The sequence below is a fragment of the Anas acuta genome, chromosome 2 (genome assembly GCF_963932015.1).
Source record: "Anas acuta chromosome 2, bAnaAcu1.1, whole genome shotgun sequence".
Classification (NCBI taxonomy): domain Eukaryota; kingdom Metazoa; phylum Chordata; class Aves; order Anseriformes; family Anatidae; genus Anas; species Anas acuta.
The window spans coordinates 73,470,798-73,491,985 of NC_088980.1; the positions used below are offsets into that span (position 1 = coordinate 73,470,798).

At 36.6% G+C, this 21,188-nt stretch overlaps 1 long non-coding RNA gene across 2 annotated transcripts in view; it reads left to right on the forward strand.

Moving 5' to 3' along the window:
* Nucleotides 1–21,188, forward strand: part of LOC137850615 (uncharacterized) — a 79,723-nt gene that overhangs the window by 4,271 nt on the left and 54,264 nt on the right. The gene's annotated exons all lie outside the window — the stretch shown is intronic.

Genomic DNA, 21,188 nt, shown 5'->3' on the forward strand with positions numbered 1-21,188 from the left:
TCCTTCTTATCTGTATCTATACTTATCAACAATTAATGGCTCACAGAAGGGGCTCATGTTTTTCTTTCATACCATATCATCAGCTTTTACCATGAAAGGAACGGTGATAGGAATGATTTTTCTAACTCCATCACTGTCTGTAGAATTAATCAAGACATTCAAAAACATCATTATTTTTTTTGAACCAAGACATTCAAAAACATCATTAGTTTACAAATGGTATAACCTATATGGTCACAAACAGGATAGAACAAATTTCCACTTGCACGTAAAACTGGCCCATTTCTAATTTGACAGTTATGTAACACTTCCTAGTACTGGTGTTCACAGAGAAATGTAAATTGTTCCTGCAAATCAGGTAGGCATTATGTGACATTCAGTTTTTATTAATTTTAGCTGCAAACAGGTAAAGTGCTTATCAATAAAATTCACAAGGCTTAAATGTCTGTGTATCTTGGGCCTGATTCCCACGGTATTCAAGTTCCTGAATACAAATATTGCTTAGAAGTTAAGATAGCTTAGTAAAAAATGTGTCTGAATTGCAAACTCATCCAAAATCAACAAAACTTAAGTGCATGGATTTGCCTATGAATACCTATGTATGTACATAAAACCAGGGCTAATTCTTTCCATATGGGAAAGCTAACAAAAATTTTCCTATTGATTGCAATCTATCTTCAGCTGCATGCACCATCAGTGAACAAACCAGGTGACTTCCACTTAAATTTATCTGCAATGCAGAAGAGTGGCTGAGAATAAATAAAAATCAGCTGTAGGGGACATCTATAATTCTCAAAAGAAAAGGGAACAAAGTAGGAAAAGAGAGAAAGGTGTGAAATTATTCTGAGTAACTAAGAGATGCAAGCAAACTACAAGAATTCTGGAAGCATTTCTATCATTTGGCTGGAGAAAGACTGCAACGTAGTCCTGAAAACAAATGCAGTCATAGAACTAGTGTTACTATAGAGAGAATTAGAGTAACACTGCAGGTACCAAACAGCTGACATTTTAAGAACATAGTTTTTAAGAACATAGTTTTCTCTTCAGTACATGTGATGTTCATCTATATGCTCCAGGAAAAAAAAAAAAAGAAAAAAAAAAGACAATGGTAAACTAAGCCACAACTTTTAGATGGCCTAGGAGAAGACACAATGACAATTTCCCATCTAATTCTCAGTTACTGTGATGCCATGAGTCTGAACTGTGCTATCTATTACAACTTATGGTGTACAAGCCAGGATTTCAGTTAAAGCTGAACACCTTAAAATGTCTCTCTGTTTTTGAGACTACCATATAAAGTGGCTAATTGTCTTTGAAAAATTACTGACCGTAAGCATTTTACTAAGAGTGGCTGAGATATGATTACATCTCACAATAAATGCAGAAGCTGTTCTGTTGAAAACTTGGTCTTTTGTGAACATTTAAATTCCCTCAAATTAATTTAATATAACTATGGACCTTACAGATGCAAACTGTCCTGCATCTAATCAGACTGGAGAAAGGGGACAGCAGAAGTGTGGCCCTCCTGGATGAGATATCCTGTATCAGAGACAGAGAATATGCAATGGCAATGTTTATCTGTTATGGTCCCTACTCAGGTCAAGGGAAGATGAAAAGATGCTCTGGGTCAGTGCATAACCGCCCTCTAGTTTGTAGGTACTTTAACCTAAAAATTAAATCCTCTGCTGATCTAAAGTAGCATAGATACTGTGGTTGTAGCAGATCTATGCTAATTTATTTCATCTGAAAGACTAACATGAAACTTTCTTGAGAAAATGTGATTTGCAATTTTTCAACAGGTTTAATTGAATCTAAAATTCAATTTGTCCATACTATCTGTAACCTTTAAGCAATCAATGGCTATACAATTTCAGTAATGACTCTTGAAAATTAGAATTATTGAAAAGGCTTACAAGTAGTGATAAGCAGAGTAAGGTGGTATTGATTGGCCAGTAGAATACATTGATTTGAACTGCAAGCAAGTACATGTATTATACTAGAAGAATTGTATTACTATACTCCTTTTTGCCACTGTTATTCTGAGTCACCTGTAAGTAGATTCATGGTATTTATTTGATTACAGTTTTAATAGGTTTTAATGGCTTGAGCAGATTTATGGCTGAGGAAACATGAAATTCTGAAAAACATCATGCAAAATGTATTGAAGGCACAAGTTTCCACAGGCCTTTTTCATTTAATAGATTGTGAATGCTTATGATTCACTGAACAAATACTCTTACCATATAAATTTAAGACTTTGTTTGTACTGTGCTTGCAAATGAGTTTTCTCAGTCTAAAATAAGAGTTGGATACATTATTTTTCATCTAGGTGTTGTATTGTAACCTTACTTCAGCCAAGCATGAAAAATTGTACTGAAATTTGCAAAGCATGCACAGCATGTATGCCCAAGCACACGATTTGTGTGGGGACTATTTCAGTAGACTGTAAGCTTTAAAATTACTAGAAATATTCCGGTTTCAATCAGGAAAAATATAATAATATTTTGTCAAATCCACACTTTAATATATTGCTACCATATACAATGACAGCACATCATAAAATAAAAGAATGAACAAATCAGGACTATGAGAATTAAAGGGACTGTTCAAACACAGAAGATGGTAGTCTCTGCATCAATGAACTTTTAACCCAAGCAAGTGACAGGTAAAGACAGAGTGACCACTGTTGCAGCAGAATTGCTATCCTCTTGGTCTGACTTTAATCGACAGGTAAGCACACAAATAGTAAGAAAGGGGAAGTTAGAGCAAGAAGAGGATTTTACATAAGGGACAAAGCTATGTAATACAAGGAGAGAAAGGATGAAACAGCAAGTTTGTTCATCCTGTCATGTTAGAGAAAATTGTGTAAAACTTAAGTTCTGTAAAAAGAAGATCAGAAGTTCCTGGCAGACCTAGAATCTTACCCTTCATTTCTACTACAGCAGTCTTTGCTTTGGCCGTTTTTTTCATCTCATCAGCAAAGATCTATATTAGTAACTGAGCTTGTATTAGTAACTTGTACCATGTGCAAGTCTCTTATCGATGTCAGTGGAAATGTCAAGCGTGAAGTGTGTTTAGCATGCAACACAGTTATACCAGGAGAAAATTTTGCTCTGATTTAGTCTTCTGTTACAGACTTAATGTAGATGTGACCTTAGGAAAAAAGTAAATCTGAACACTTGAAACAAAGTTTGAGTTGCATCTTTTAAGGGGCTGATTGTCATCTCATACTGATGGCATATCCACGTAATCACAGTGAATTCAGTGCAATTGTACACAGTGGATGCTTTTCTGAGCAGAAGTTTGAGTCCTCACAGTCTGATTTGGTAAACATGAGATTTAAAACAGTTAAAAGACAACACAGCTCTATTTTTTTGCTGATCTCAGTAGGAGCTAAACAGTTTGAAAAATTCAGAGATTGGATGTATATGTGAAAAATGAGGTTACTTAACACACATAAAACCTATTGGCTGTTAATCTGTTTTGATCTTACCTAAAAGTTTACATAAACTATGTTAGCAATACCTTGCAGCTCAATATTTTTCCTTCTTTATACATTCAGTTTTAAAAGATCATAAAACCTTTTTACTTTTTTTTTTTTTTCCCCTGTTTTAAAATGAATATACATCAGTGTAATCCAGAATATTTGCATGATATTCCCACAGCTTTGTATGTGTCCAGTATAGGAAATACTGTTGTTGCATTTGCAAAACTTCATGACTCATGACTCATCTTTAAAAGTTCTCCCTCAGCTGTGTTTCTGGAAGATGTAGTGTAGTTTGTCTATTGCTGAAATGGTTAAGGATCATTACCAATACCAAGTTTTAAAGTTTGTCTTCACTGAAACATCACATGGAAGGGGCTGAAGGATCAAAATGAAGCTGCACTACAATGAGAAACCACTCATTACTTTTTTGTGTTGTATGTAGACATGATGTTTCTCAGGCCTTGAAGATTCAAGTCAGCTTTATACAAAACTACAGTAGAGCTACTACATATAAGTGTCGTCTTTATTTTTTATCTGCATCTACCACCCATACAAACACCCATCCATACCAACACATGACATACGAAATAATGAGGAGCACTGAAAGAGAGTAGGGAACCTGGGAATTATTATTATTATTATTATTATTTCCCCCCCCCCCCCCCCCCCGCCTCACGTCTATTTCAGGTTTCTAATATGAGAGCACTTTACACAAAAGAAAGGGGTACTCTTTTACAGTCACTGATGTGAGTGCAATTCATACGGAACAGTACCACCATTTCTGCTCTGGTGGCTCTTAGTGAACGAACATTCTGGTGAGACATGGGAATTCTCACTTTTGTAAATACATGGGGGAACATGATATAGAAACAAAAGGGATTATGAAATACTGAGGGCAGAAACTAAGGAGGGTCGAGTACACCAGAGAACCAAGATGTTATCTTCAATGAGTCACAGCAGTTTGGAAACTAAGTAAAACTCTAAAGCAGCTTGTCTATTTGCTACAGGAGACCTGAGGGGAGCAGGAGAAAGGGAACAGAGTAGCTAAGGGAACAAGGTCCAACAAGCTCCTGCAGCTCCAGGGCCTGGCATGGCTGGGCTGTGTCTACCAGGTGGAAGCTGGGTGGGAGAGGTCTCATAAAGCCCCCAGCCCCAGATTTTTGGTAATAGCTACATAAAGTAGCTATGCTATTGTTCTTTTGAACCACATACGTTTTTGTGGCTTACAAGTTTTCAAGCAACCTGCAAAATGTCTCTGAATCTCCATATTTGCCTGAATGTTGTCAAAAATAATTATTTATCTAAACACTGACTTTGTAAATGCCTTTACCAGTATTCAGCATTCATACTTTATTGTATTACTGCTTCAAAAGCTTGAGTCATCCTGTCAGGGTCCAGAAACTATTCTTGATCAATCATGCAGGACTGTTGTAAGCCAAGGCAGGCTATCATCAGACATCAAAGCAAGCTGTTAATCCTCCTACATACACAAAAGTTTGCATCTCAGAGACAAAATCTTATATTGCCTTTTTAATGTTTGCTAAAATGCTACTCAACATTCAAGGTTTGGTATGTTTTATGACTGCAGTTTTGTCATGGAAACCACCTGTTTCTATGGAGTTGTTTGCCAGAATCTAATCTTTCATTTAAATAAGAAATTATTTAATAAGAAATGTTCGTGTTTATTACACTTGGATACCTAGAAACCTAGAGACTTCATCTGCATTAGTCTTCTTTCTCTTGGGCAATACATATGCATATTGCAAAAGAGATGCTCTTCTATGTCTGAAAAATGTCTCATCCAAATGCCATCAGCATGTAAACTGATACAGTGTTCTCTAAACTCCCCAAATAGCTTGAAACAACAGCTCTTGAATGTGCAGCATGTTGTCTTTATGGAAGTGCTACGGTAGGAGTGAAATGGAAACATATAATCAAGAAAACCATAAACATTTCACTATAAACTTCTTATGCAGTTTGGATCACAACATAAAGCTACAAACTCAGACCCTAGTTACTCTCATGGTCCTATATGCAGACAAGTTTACTACAGGCTGATGTCCAGATGCAGAAACCACTAGCTTAGCAGCAGACAAGGTGTCAGTTTAACAGTTTGTACATGATTTTGCAATACATAAAGATGTATGAAAAGTATTAGCAAAGTGGAAATTAAGAACATTTAATAGCATAGGAATGTAACTTTTTAAAAGTAGTGGATGTAAAATAAATCCTTTACTGTGATGCTTGCATTAATTTGCAAAGCCTATCATAGAATTCTGGATTTTCTTAAATTTCCCTAAATGGATTTCCCTTAATGTTAAGAAATAGTGAGGACTCACAGTGTAGTAAAGCATGATATGAAGGAAGAGTTGAAGTTCCTCTCTTTCTTTACACCTCTCTCCCAGTGTGAGTTACACTATGGGGCAAGAGGAGCACCTGGGACCCACACCTTGCACTGCTATGCAAAGCCCGAAGTCCAGGATATGGTGGGGTAAGGTGTGGGGATACTTCAGCTCTGCAGCTTGCACGGACTGGTATGCATGGACTAAAGACTCATGCAGATGAATGTGAATTTATACAAATGGAAGGGCCACTTCACAGAAAATATCCTTGATTGGAGTATGAATGCAGTGTACCGGATTAAGATGGAATGGTTTGTGGGTAGCCCAGGTGCAGGAAGTGTCTTTGTTCAGAATGAAACATCTGTGTTTTACAATGTAACTGGTTTGGGAAGCAAAATTCATCTTCCTCTCTCCCTAGCAAATCTCTGTTAATAAGACTTCCTATTTTTGGAAAGAGAACATCATTAAACAGGAATAGCAAAAACTAAATGTGTAACTTGATGCTTAATGTAGCACCCCAGTTGTTCAAGAGTCCTTCATACTCTTGGGTGATGTTTTCTAGTTACTCTTATATTGTTGCCAGGGCCCTGAGGCCTAATTAATAGAACTTAATAGCCCCATACAGCCTCACCTGGGGCCTCCCCCCTCACCCTAGCCCCCAGGAGTCTCATTCCAGCTCAGGTGCGGGCTTTCAGTTCTTTTCTCAGCCCTGTCTGTGGCCATGCCTCTTGGACCTGTACTGCAAAGTAGCCTGACTCCAGCCCTGTCTTCTGGTTAAGTTTCTCAGCCCTGTGCTGTAGCCTTAACTCTAGTCTCATCTCTGATCCTATTTCTACTTGCTCCTGACTGTGTCCCCTGGGCAGACCCTGCCCCTGTTTTGCTTCTTGCTGTGCCTTCAGTGTCCACCAATACTAACACCTGGCTCTGCCTGCCGTGGTCAGGTATTGTGGGACTGTTGGTGGGGGCACTGTCCTGTGCTGGGTCACCCCTTTGCTCCTGGCTTCTCCTCCATGGGAGAAGCTCTTGGCATCTATAGGACACACCAAACTTGGCTGAAGAGAGGGTAGAAGGTGGGTCTTTTGGGGTTCAAGCACTGAGCTGCTCAGCTTTACGGACATAGTAGCAGTTCGGTTGCATGTGCTGCCAAAAACATCACGGTTGAGTTGATTTCACATTTGGAGGGCCCATTCAGATATCACGTTTGGCATGATTCAAGTGGCAAAATCTTCCCTAAGTTCTGTTGGGGATGGCTGTCACCACCTAGCAGGCTCACTGTAGTAGTCGTCATTTAGTGCAGAGTTGGTTTCTTTACCATGATTTTATTATAACATTGTTTGCTCTACTATAGCACCTACCTTAGTGTTTGGAAATGTGTTTCTTCCTTCCTTCCTTCCTTCCTTCCTTCCTTCCTTCCTTCCTTCCTTCCTTCCTTCCTTCCTTTCTTTCTTTGTTTTTCTGCATTTTTAGTCTATTTCCTAAACAGTAATTTGGGATTAGCTGAGAACACTGGTAACCAACATTTTACATCTCTGCCTACCACCCATCTGTACAACCAACCCACAGGCAGCCTGCCCAGATTTGCCTGGCACAATAATAACTGTAATAAGTATTGAAATCTCTCTTCCACGTGGGATGGTCTGGCTGGTCTGGAGACTGCTGACAGAACAGAAGGAAAACTTGCTGTCGTGGGCAGGCACCGTTTGCTCTTTCTGATCTTCCCAGTCAGGAAAGACCTGTGGCTATTTTAAGATAATAATAAAAACAAAACAATGCAACAAAACAAAACAAAAAAATACACACACCCTACAATGTAAACCCCCACGTTCCTTTTATAGTCTCATCTTCACACTTTCTTAAGTGCTAAGAGCAAGCATGAGGTAATTTAACCACAAGTTGAAAAAAAAAAAAAAAGCAACATAAAAAAGATTTTCTTTGTAGACTATTAAAAAAAAAAAAGTTTATGCCCACAGTTTCTTGGGTGACAGGATGATACATTTCAATGTGATGATGATTTCCATCTTAATGGCTTAAATTATTTTTAAACTTTATGTCATTTCTTATTCATCTAACCTACTTAGTGAGTACAGAAAAGCTGTGCAATTCGCTATTGCTTTTGTTTGTTCTAGAGGAAGATGGGACTTCAGCAGATATTTTTTCAGGACAAGTCTTTGCTGGAAAAATGAACAGTGCTTTTCAATTCTAGATATAGAATTAACTTCAAAGTCCTTTTTCGTCGATGTTCTTTTTTCCCTTTGTCTTCCAATAACAGACTATTTTGTATATATATATATACACACACACACAGAGAAGTCAGCTTCAGAGATCACAGGAAATTATTTTAGCAATATCTCAGAAGATGGCCTCCAATAACAATTTTTATTACTGCAGAGAAGGCTATAAAATAGATTTTTGCCTTGTGTCTATTCCCACATTGAATTCAGGCTCTCTTCTGTCAGGGACAATTATACTTTTACTTGTCTATCCTCTAACTACTCCTCCCATTTCATAGAATTCAGAAGACTTTGGGAGAGAGCCTTCTAACAAAATTAAACGGTATTTGAATTTTTTTATAATCTCAAGTTCATTGTATCATAAAGAATAGAAAAGATGAACTGTTATTATTCTCACTGAAAGACTGGGACAACCCCAAAATGCTCAGGATTAACTGTAATAAGTGTATTAGCACAGTTACAGTGTATCTGTATTAATGAAGATGGTTCATGGAAATAAATCTGGATGCAGGTATGTTGAGACTTGAGGGGATAAAAGAGTGGTGTCTGTATTTAGGAAACTGCATCTCAAAAACTCTGATTTAGCAAAGTATTTTACTACAGACCTATCCTTAAGCAATTTGCAGTTGCTTCCTTGTTTGTAATTATTAGGAATTATTTGGTGCCTGAAACTAGAAACACATTCCCAAATCTATGAAATTTATGACTTCGTCACAATCTCGCAGAAAGCCTGTTGCAGCTTTAGGAAGTGAATTACTATCCCCTGATTAAGAATGCAGTATTGTGACCTTAAATTCACTTTTTTTTTTTTTTCATAGGCATTTGGTTGGCAAAATCTTGGCCTTTTTACTTGCACTCTGGCTTCTCAGTTCTACAGGCATAGCAGAATTATAGATTACAGCAGACAGGTGTGTTTTTATTTTTTGAATGTGCTGTCCTTCAGTTTTTATACTAGTCAGTTTATTTTCTGTTTCTGACTGAGCAAGTGATTGGATTAAGCAGTTACAGCAGACCCAAAGTAAATATAATTCATGTACTCTCTTTTTAGCCTATTGAGACAAAACAGTTAAAGAAGCTGTGAGATGCTTTATTAAGAAATAGTCTGATATACCAGTGAATGTTGAGATGATGCATGTTGAGATGCATTTTAGTTGATCTGGTTGTACGTGAATATCTTAATGATGCTATTATATTTTTATTGAAGCTTTGATAACTGAAACTGTATTTACTGTGTTAATGTTTGTTTTTTTTTTTGGTGTGTTATGACCCAGCAATGACAGGTTGGAGATGAATTAAACGGAACTCATCTCCTGTAACATGGGACACACTATCGCTCTTAGTAAGCATGATTCAGATGAGCCATGAAGTACTCACTTCATGCTAATGAGGGGAGAAGAACGAGGTGCATGTAGTACAAGCTAACCTTTTAACAAACACTCATCTGGACAAGTGACTTTCTATCTCCTGCATGTTTGTTTTACTTTTTTTGGGTATGTAAGGACCACACCTGAACAGCACATCTTTCCAAATGTAAAAGGGTACTTTTTACATTACCACCTGACTTGTTTTGGGCTAGAATGTTCCTTACAATATCATGTTGTTTACAATGAGATGTGAGTAGAAATATATTAGAAATTCAGAGTAGAACTTCTGCTTTAGACTTCAAATTACTTCTTGAAAATATTTGTGTAGCACATTGTAAGATGCTTTCACCTCATTTTTAATAGTGCTTAATAGATGTTGGTGATATAAAACATCAACTCTTTCCTCTGAATAGAAAGGATTAAAAACAAAACTCTGTTTAGAAATGGTGGGAACGTCTGTAATATCCTTCCCAATTAAAAATAAGCTCATCCTAAGCATTCTTTTCTTGGCTTCACAGATGCATGTTGACATCATAGAGTCTTCATTGTTTTATGTCTGAAAAGGTAATGATGATAAATGATGACATAGTACCATGAGAAACTTCTTGTTCAAGGACATATCTTTTTTATTTCATAATCATCTCAGTTCTTGATAGAACATTTCCTTTGCAAATACAAAACAAAACAAAAATAATGAGCCTTACTCAAAGTTTCAGCATCTTATATAGAAATTCTGTTTCTCTAAATTTATTGTCATATTAAGACATATATACAATCAAGCCAAGGGAGAAAACGTTTCCTCCATAATGCCTACAGGAACCTAGCCAGCTGCCATGTCCCCTGTGCCTGTCTCTGTTGGCTGAAAGTTATTGCTGGACCACTTTCTTGCTCTCCTTGTTGAGTCTTGAGATCTTACTTCTGAGCTGTGGGATCTGCTAATTCGTGCCTCCTGTTGAGAAGAGTGATCATTTCCCAACACAGCCCTGGCTGTGGTAACAGAGCACTTCCCAGTAAGCTAATGTTGGTAGCTCAGCACCTGCAGCCATGCCATGGCGCAGAGGTTGCTTTTCAGGATGGTGAGATATTCTGCACTCAGATGAGACTCTACAGGACCTGCCTCTTGTAGGGCATAAGTTCCTGGGTTTGTGAATAACACGGTGTTGTCCCTGTATGAAGGAAAATGTGAAGTCCTCTTTTGTTTGTTTAGGTCTGGTTGGTCTTTCTTTACTGGCAAAATCTAGGAGATTTCCATACTCACCTGGCAATCAGAACAACCTGCAGTGGTAAATTATCAGTGTGATTGGTGATACCATTAAAAACTTTTCATCACTAACATGTGGAGTAAGTGCTGCCAGATGTAGGTATGTGAAGTTACCAGGTTAGAAAGACCTTGTGAAGCAATTGTCTCTTAGATACTAAATTATGATTCTTCAATTTAAAGGACAATCATACACCCCAGAGAAATCAAGTCAAAGAGTCATGGTCTTAACTGTCTCTCAGTTTGAAGAGGTTTAACTGTGGAGGAAAGGTCGACTTTGTTCAGTAGTATCTATCTGTATGAAGAGCATCTTAGTAATAATGTAGCAAATTTTTTTTCATGAGAGTTTATATTGCAATGTATATAAACAGGGTGTTCGATGAATCTTGTATGAAATGGTTGGTTGTCTTTATCCATAAGTCAGTAGTTCTATTGATTTGATGAAGTCTGAAATATCATTAATTATATTCTCTAGCCAGAGAAGCATTTCACAAGAGAACCTGAGGGTCAATGTGGATGTATTCTGAAATTTAAATCACCTTCTACTTGATTAATTTTCATTGTTGGACATTTACAAATACACATTTTGAGAAGTAAATGTGAAAGTGTGTGTGGGGGGGGCGATCTCATATGTCATATAGAAAGGACTGACATTTAAAGGAATGAATATTTAATCTAAGCATCCTCTTATGAATATGGTATCCTGAAGCATGCAGATAAGGACTATTCAGCCTGGATATTGCAGTATTAAGCAAACTGAAATTTGAATGTTGGATCATTAATGCAAAACATACTGCATTAGTGATTATATTGATTGGTGGTTATTACTGAAGTTTGTTTTGTTGTCTGATAATGATTGGGTAATTACTTTAGGGTCAATGAATTCACATTAATTAGATACTGAATGTGAAAATAATCATGGGAAATGAATAAAGACTAGCTGGCTGAATTTTATTGGTAATTATTAATTATTAACATTTCTCGTTATTAAAATTTCTCAAAGGCAAGACAGGAAATTTATTCTACAATAGTAATTTGTCTACTTGGTGCCCTTGGCATTGAACTTGGGAATTGAAATCCCATGTTCTTAATACAAATGATGTTGAAATGTTTTGACCCAGTTCTTACAGCTATGTTTTTATCGTTTAAGGGATAAAATAAAATAAAATAAAAATTCAAACTGTGATACTGGTAGTTTAGGAGATTTTTTCTTGTAAGAAAACTAATTTCCATGGGAAGATCCTCTTAGGTACTTACAAGTTTCAAGTGGAGAGAGTGAGAATAGAAGAACAGAGGGAAAGGAGACAAATCTTATGTGAAACAGCACAATCCTTTATAAAACATAAACATAGTATCTTGGCAACTCGTTTGGAGGCTTCTGAAACTTCCAGCTTGTCTATTCAATTAGTCATAATTACAGAATTACTGGGACTGGGAGGGACCTCTGAAGGTCATCTAGTCCAATTCCCCTTCTCGAACAGGGTCAGCCAGAACAGGTTGCCCTGGACCACATCTAATCAAGTGTTGAGTATCTCTAGGAAGGGAGACTCCACAACCTGTGTGGGCAGCCTGTTTACCTCAAAGTAAAATGCATTATTTCTTTTTTGTTGTTTATTTGTTTGTTTTTTTGCCTTAGTTTTGATGGAATTTCCTATATTTCAGATTGTGCCTTTGTGCCATTGCCTATTGCCCACTGGGCACCACTGGGAAGAGTCTGTCTCTGTCTTTGCTCCTACCATCAGTTTTTAATACACCTCAATGAGATACCCTTGAGCATCTCTTCTAAGTAAAATACCATTTTAATTGCATATTTATTTGAATTAAGGTTGAGGTAATTGTTGTCTCTTAATGTTTGCTTCTAAGACTATCAGTAAGCACTGTAGGTGGGATTTTCCAGAGGAGAGTTAGTTTATGCTTTGTGAAATAACAGAGAATACTATCATACAGTATTTTTTGTGTGTGCAAAAGTTATTATGGGATGGTAAGACTGCAGTTTTTATAGAGATGCTAGACTTCTTGGAAAAAAAGTGTTTTTCTTTCAGTATTATCTACATGTATGACTGCATTTACCATGCCTTTATTTTCTATTGTAACTACTTCCTAGAAGAAAAAGGTGATCATGAGAAATATCTAGATTATCATCCACACAGACCAGCTTTTTTACTGATGTCTTTAATACATTTAGTGAGAATTCACACTAACTGTATTTTATGTGTGTATGCTTACATGCTGACTTATTCTGTTACCTACGTCACCCTGATTTTATAACCATATTCTTTGTTCAGTGGAGTTTGTGCTGACAGTTTGGGGTTGGAGTGCCCACTCCAGTGAAAGACGTTTTTTTTTTTCTTTTTTTTTTAAAGTAGAATTTCAATTTCAATAGACTAAGTATTAAAATAAATAAATAAATCTGCACAGTACAGAGAATTTTTTCCATAACCATGGAGTATTTATTTACCATTGGCATCATTGTCACCCTCATTTCATGGGACCAGCTCATAGTTCATCAAGTCTGGCACTTGATGTATTGGTGCTACAAGATAAACAGTGCAGAGCAAGGCGCAGGGGCACAGTGTGCCTCCAGCTGGTATTCACCAGGACTGGCACCTTCAAAGGTCAGGCGGTGCATGTGAAGGGCAGCTGCATGGCGTGATCAAAGCCAGGCTAGGTGTGCTGCTGTCCTGGGGCAGGAACAGAGGCAGCACTGCATGCTGGTGCCCATGGCATGGCATTCATGAGGAGACTTCATGTGGTAATGCTGGGAGAGATCTTAAACATACCCCCAGCAAAAAGTTAATAACTGTAAGAGGGTAATTAGAATAATTCTGTGACTTGATTTTTTTTTTTTTTTCTGAGAAAATCCCAGGCCCAACAGTATTTAAGATTTTATGAATTCAATTTGCCTAATGAGGCACAACAGAGGTGACAGCATCCCCAGTGCAGAGCCATGTTTTTAATTTTGACGAGTTATGCATGGCCAGAAACAACAGTAATTTCCTTTCTACAAGCGTTATTACTTATAAATCATGTTGGTACCACAACAGCATTAATGAGAAAGGATGAGCAGATAAAGCAGAAACTCCTTGATCCGCCCAGCATCCTCCTGCTGGTGTTTGCACAGCAAGCTACAGACAGCTCTTTAGATCTGGGCCCTGTAGTGGGTGACACCTGTTTCATTGCCTTTATTCTTTATTTATGGCACACTGCAGCCTGCCCTGTGCTGCTGTAACAGGCTGCAGCTGGGCAGGGTGAGCCATGGGCCAACATCACCAAGCTCAGGGTACTGAGGTCTGTGCAATAGTGAGTGACTGGGGGGGGGCTTTGCTGGGGAGATCCTATTATATTATAAATAATAAATTATAAAGGTACAGGGTCTGACCACAGCCTTAGTACTGCTGTTTGGTTGCAAATTACACTTTTAAGGCATGACCAAAAATGATATGATTTAAAACCTGGGAAACATGGCCATCAGTTACTCTGTGAGGGAATCTTAAGATTACATCCACTCTTCCTTAAAACCAGTAATTCAGATAAACATTAAGAGTCAAAGCATTCCACAGCTTGAAATTCCTCTTTCCACCAAAAGCTAGTTGCACATAACACAAGCATCAACTGTTTGCAGTGAAGCATTGTTGCCATTCCATGGATATCCTGTACAAGCTGCACAAACTTGAATTTCACATGGCAAGTAAAATTTTGTTGCTCAGATGATTGCTAATTCAAAAGGGAAAGAAATATCCAAAGGGAGCTGTTCTGTCTAGTAAAAGCTTATGTAAGTATTGTAATAATATTCCCTTGACATCACTTCAGGGCAAAGTAATAACTGGGCTGTTGTGTAGTTTATAAGAAAAATGAAATTCTGCAGTCATTTAACCCTGGAGTGGCAGCAACTGCTTATATTGTTTTTGAGAAATTGAGAAGAATATTTTCCCCCCACCTTAATCATAAGTTAGGTGATTTAGTCAATGTTGGAGTTGAATGTAGTTTGTAAATCAGTATTTGTCTGTCTGTTTTAGAAATACGCTTATGTATGGTGGTCTGACCCCACCCCTGAATCCCAGTATCCCTTCTTGATTGGAAAAACAAAAACAAAAACAAAAAAAACAGCAGTGAAATATGTGCTGCAGTGAGATCACTAGCACTCTCTAGTTTTATGATATTTCTCTGACAGCTTTCCTCACCACAAAGCAAAGGGGGATGCTAAGCACTAAAGCGACTGCATAGAGCTAGTAGCTGTCATAAGAAAATAACATTCTTAGTTTACTGCTCTAAGGTAGAACTTAGGGCTCCTCGTGAGATACATTGCATCTCATGCAGAGAGCACCTCTTGATGCTCTTCCTTTGTGGAGAGGGATTCTAAAATTTCTGTTCATGGGTGAAGATGTCTAGGGATATTTCTTCTGCTGATCCTCAGCTTGAAAATGAACAGTTATTATCACCTGAAGAATAATATGGTTCTTCCCTTTTGTATGTTTTTCTGTACCTGTGTGTATGAATGACCTGTGCATACCTGTATGTATGGCCATATATAGATGTAGGAAAATTCCTATATGTAAAGAAATATATATATATATATATTCATATGTATAAAGTAATGTAGAATAATATATATTTATTTCATGCTATATTATTTCTATACATGAAAGAACAATACTTTTCTGAAGTAATAAATATTTCCTAGAGTATTAATATATATTCATATATATATACAGTAAACCTCCTACATTGTTTTTTTGGACAATTATAGCAGTGTTTAGTTGTCTCTGTTTAATTTCAACATTTAAATCTCAAATCCTTCCATCTAAGTTTAATGATACAAAGCACTAGAAATAATTTAAGCTTTGGAAGATAATTCCAGGCTAGAAAACTTTGAGGAACATGAAATACTGTATGAGGAACAATGGGCATAATGCATGTAGTGTGAAAACAACTATCAAGAATTAGTTGAAATATCAGTGATACAAAATCATCAACAATGATCAATACAGAAGGCAATGGGAATTTAGGCTTATGCACTAAACATTAACAATGGCAATAAAATGATTCATCCATGGAATTAAAGATGTGCAAGAACCTGTGCTCATAAACAGTAGATAGCTGGAAGAAAAGTTGACAGAATTAGCATATCAAATGACATCTTGTGAAGAAAATACTGAATTTAAAGATTCTGTCTTGCTTTGATGATAATTTTTATTTTCATGGCTATCTGAAAGTCAGTGGAAACAAAATCACACCAAGCTTGCTGATTGTTTTTTCATAATTTCAGAACAAGATGTCATGCTTTAATATTGAAAGGACTTCAATTGAAATTCTATTTTATACTGTAACCATTCTAAGTTAAAAGACATATTTACTTCAGACAAGAAAAAGTAGAATACAAATTTCATTTTCTTGGAACTGACAAAAACAAAAACTCCCACTGCAGTTGTGACAAAGTAGTTAATGGAAATGCCAGACAGTGAAAATTTTATTTGCAGAATACAAGAACAGAAAGCAAATGAGTTCTGCACACTTCTTGGCATGTGAGCTGTGATTCTTCATCTATTATTTTAAGTAACAATTTCATTAAGGGCTGTTTATATACATACAGATTAGGTAGGTCATTCAGGTCCTTACAAAGTAATTACTTATGTGGATATGAAATAAATCATTTGATCTACATAATATGAGAGATCTTGCCAACTATTAATCTGGTATGCACTTTAACTGCCTTTTAAACAGATACTTTTTTCTTCTAGGAATTATGTGTAAATGCAACACATGCTACAAATAGTAATTTAAGCCATCAGAGGTATTAAAGCTATTACTTCAACTAGCACCTGAGGTGTTGCAGCTGGAAGAATTTACTCCAGAAATAATCTAATGCTGCTTGTAAGTATATGCTGTTGGTACCGAGAAAACATACTTTTCCTTTGCCTAACTTCAGCATATCTTTCAAATTCCTGACAAGGATTATCAGCATTTTTTTTTTCATCTTGTAAACTGACTGTTTTTAAAACTTCCTATTATAAGATTGTTGCAGTTAATAGCAACCTACTGCTTTCCTGTTGATACATAGTGTTAGGTCAATACTAGACTTTTCATGACTGCAAAATACAAAGTTATTTTAACTTTAATATCTTTCCTTTTGCAATTCTTAAAGATCAAGTAGCCTTCAACTATCAACACAACTTCTTGATAGCTTGGTTTATTTTTAAAACTGTAGATTTTAGAAAATCTCATTGAAGGAGAATATGATGGCAAATGAATGTATTGTGAAGCAAGGTAGCATACTGATAGCAGTGACAGATTAGTGCAGTTAATTTAAAAAATAATTACCACTGGGTCTTAACGACAGTTTGCTTGTACTGCTGTCCAGACTCTTCTGTATGTGTGCATGAATGCACATACATATACATATTTTTTTGTTTTCTCACAAACATCATAATTCTGTTGTGCAGCAGCTATTCAGATTCTGGTACCGCGTTTATGTTATGATTGTTTCAGTGTGACTGGAATGAGCTTTAAGAAATTCATGCAGTCTTAAAAAATACCTAGTTTCTAGAAAATGTTTTTCTTTTTTGGGTTTGATTTGTGAGCACAGCACACTTTTATTATATAGTAGATTTCAGCTCCTGACCTTCTGAGCATGTTTAATTTCTATTACACAAGAATGTCTTCTTGTATTTAAAATCTGCACTAAGGACTGTTTAATTTAGTATCTAACTCAAATAACTTATTCACTTTTCATGGTCTGGAATTTGTCTGAGAATTTTCTAATCATATTCAAGACCAAGCAATAGAAAAATAATTTTCACTCCAGAAGTGGAAGTTGTTGTAGGTGATGGTTTTTGTTTGTTTATTTGTTTTTTCCCTCCTTTTCAAAATACACTGGATCAAATCCTCAAATATCATTCAGTAACCTGTTTTGACCATTATCAATGAGGCCATTTCTACCTTGCTTTCAAGATATGGACCATCTCATCTGGTCATCATAAAATTGTGTTTCTAACATTAGGAATTGGAGATTAAGGAAAATATAGAATTCAGGCATGAAGTCCACATAGATTCTAATAAAGGAAAAAAATGCAGTACTTTTTCTTGACCCTTTTAAAGTAGACCCTTTTAACGTAACATTGGAGGTGCCTAGTTTGCAATCATGGTAGCTACTGTCTGCATGCTACCTGAGAGAAGAATATACTTTTTGGGTGAAAAAGTTAACTCAGAGTATCAGGCCTCCTATATATTAGTCCAGGACAGCATCACTATTCAAAGTGGCTCTGTTAAAGATTATTCCAGGAGCTGAGGAGACTGAGGATTCAGGGCCCGCAGATATTAGATTGCCCAAGAGCAGGTAAGGGAGGGTTCCATATTTTGTGTGAATATGGATTATGTATCCATATATATATGGATTAGGCATATATTTATACATATGTACATGTATAAATATACACATATGCATGTGTGTAAAAGTACACATGTAATCTATATATATACATTTATACTCAAATGTAATCCATATCATACATAATATGAATCCCTGCCATAGTTGACCTTAGACAATGCATACGTAATCCATGTTTATACATGTACACATACAGTATGAATTTCATTATACATGTACGTAATGCATAGAATGTATATTAAAACCTATCTGTAATGTATTAGACATAATCTATGTTAAAGGATATGAGGAGTGTGTCTGCCTCCCTCCGCAGCCCCAGCCAGCACTGTTCCTGCCCTGGAGCCCAGCCCAGTGCCCTTGGGACCTGGGGTCTCTGCCCAGGCCAAAGGACATGGCTGCTGCTGCTTGCACAGTTGCTGAATGTGCAGTAAATGCAAAGCTGAGCACCTGTCCCAGAGACAAGCGGATACAGACACAGGACTTGGACACACAGAGGATATGCTCTACGTTCACGAGCACCTGCACATTTTTGGATCCCCTGAGCACAGTTGCTCTGCTTGTAAAATCCCATGCCCAGATCCTGCCATGTCCCCCCTCCCCCACCCCCCCCGCATCTTGTAATCACCCCCTTACTCTGTTCATCTACTGTCCTATTCTTCCATGCTGTTGCATCCAACATGAAAGCTATACTAGATTGGGATGGTAAGAGGGATGTTTATTGCTTCACCTTTTCTCCATGTCTCAGTGCAGTCCTGTTAGCTTAATGCGCTATAGATGCTAGATAACTGAATAGCTCATATTTAAATAGTTCTATAGTTATATTATACTACTGCACTATGCACTACCCATTAGGCAGACTAGTGTACAGTTTTGGTAAATGACCTCTTTAAATGAAAGATGAGAAAATTGGCACAGCAGCCTGATTCTCAATTAGTCCTTCATTGCTTACAACTAATAAGATCAGAATAGGTCAGCAATGAAATGGCCCTGTCAGTTTAGCAGCCAGAAGAGAGCATTGGAAAGTAAATCTGCTTAATGAAGGTAGTGGTGATACGGTTTGTTCAGTTAAATTTACTTCAGAGTTGTAAGGTAGATTTTTGTAGCCTTAATAAGTTATGTTGTCGGAGTTTTCATCTTTGAGGGATACATTCACTTGAAAAATACAGTTTAATATACATCATGGCCCATATAGATACATTGCTTTACATGTCAATTTTCAGTGCACTGATGTTTGGAGATTTCAGGAGACTACAGTGAGCTGCCAGCACCTGAAAACAATGTAAATCTTCCGTAGGTTCTTGGCAACAAGGGCAAGTTCAGATACTGCATAGTCTTAAATATAATGTTAAATATAATAGAAGTACCAAGAAATTTTCCCGAAATGTTATATTGAGTACATACTTCATCTGCTCCAATCTCTCGATTTTGTTTTATTTGCAAGTAGCCACACATATCAACTTGGGTAAGCAACTGAAGTCAGCAGTCTGGAGTTTCCACCTTAGATCACACTTGTAGTTAGGATTCTGTGTGAAAAGAGAAATTACATGAACACTTACATATACAGTTTTCTGCCTTATGGATTCAAAGAACTTAGTACCAATTTTCAGGTGAAAAGCTAAAAGGATTTAGGATTAAGGATAATTAAACTAAACATTTAGAGTAGTGCAACACAGTCCAATATGAGGTTCAGACAGAATATGGTATTTAGGACAGTGATAGTGTTAACAAACAAACAAAAAGAGGTAACAATAAATCAACATATTGTGTGATGTGAAAGAAAGTAATATACTGTCTTTAGTTTGAATGAATGACATATGTCTGAGGATCTTTTGACTGACATGCTTGAAGGGTTCTATTGCTATTAGCAGTTCAGGGGATTTAAAAGGTGTCAATCATCTTATTCCTTCAGTTTCCTTTGACTTGCTCAGAGCTGAGCTTTGTGATTTGAAACTAATAAAATATCTGCATCCTTGTTAAAGAAATGGATGACATGATAAAGGCAAATTTGCAATGTCTTTTAAAAGCAAGATTTGTCTACAGACTGTCCTGGTGCAGTGGGTTTCTCTTGTCCTTTCTCAACAGACTCTGTTACTTTCCACCATTACCTCTGTCAAACCACTTAGCATTGGGTCTAGACCACCTTGTTCTGTGTGGTGCTGCTTAGAAGACAGAATAATGTATGTTCTCGAATAATGCTGCCTGGCAAAAATTTGGCTGTGATTTTGAAGGTCTTGAAAAAATTGAACACTAAATTAAATTTAGTGTCCATAGACACATACAACTAAATTTTGTCCATCGATACATACAATATTTTACAACCTACTTAAAATTTTATTTTTTCTAAAAATTACAGAATGCACAGACAAAAAAACAACACTGTAAATCTAGGGTACATTAAGGTTAGTAAAGTGCAAGAACATAAGATACTAAACTAAGCAAGTTTTATGGCTGAACATGTCATATACAAGCATGCACTGTAGATAATAGAAAGAAGAATACCTGTATAAATAGAGAAGAGTGAGCATAATGTTACAGACTTGCATAGGTTACCAATCAGGAGTTGTTAAAGCTGCACTAAATATAAAATGAATTATACATATAAACAAATATATATATAGCAAAACTTTCTTTTACAACATTTACAAATGGCATATATGCAGAATTTACACAGAATCAAAATAAGTTTGAACTTGGCATGGAAGAATGGGAACATTTTACATCATCATCACCTTTTTTTTTTTTTTCTTGAGTTTAAATGTTTCAAAATTTATTGTCTACAAAGCAAAAGTTACATGTAGTGTACCTCATCTACCATGTAGGCTACGATATAAAAACATAATGTTTTGAATATCGTGATGTCTCAATGATGTCAGCATTTTCTTATGCTCTCACATAGCTTTACTGAACTTCAGTGAAAGTTTATGTAGATTCTGCAGTGGTGTTATACAGAAATCAGCGTGGGTTGCCATTGGTAGATTTGTTGTTTTTCATAGTCCTTTTACCTTCCTATTGCTACCTTGATTCTTGTATTCTGCTTCTGTTCAGGGCTCTGTCACTCTTTGATGCCTTCCCTCCCTTTAAGTCAAGCAAATCTAGTCTATAGTTTGCTGAGGCACTAAAGG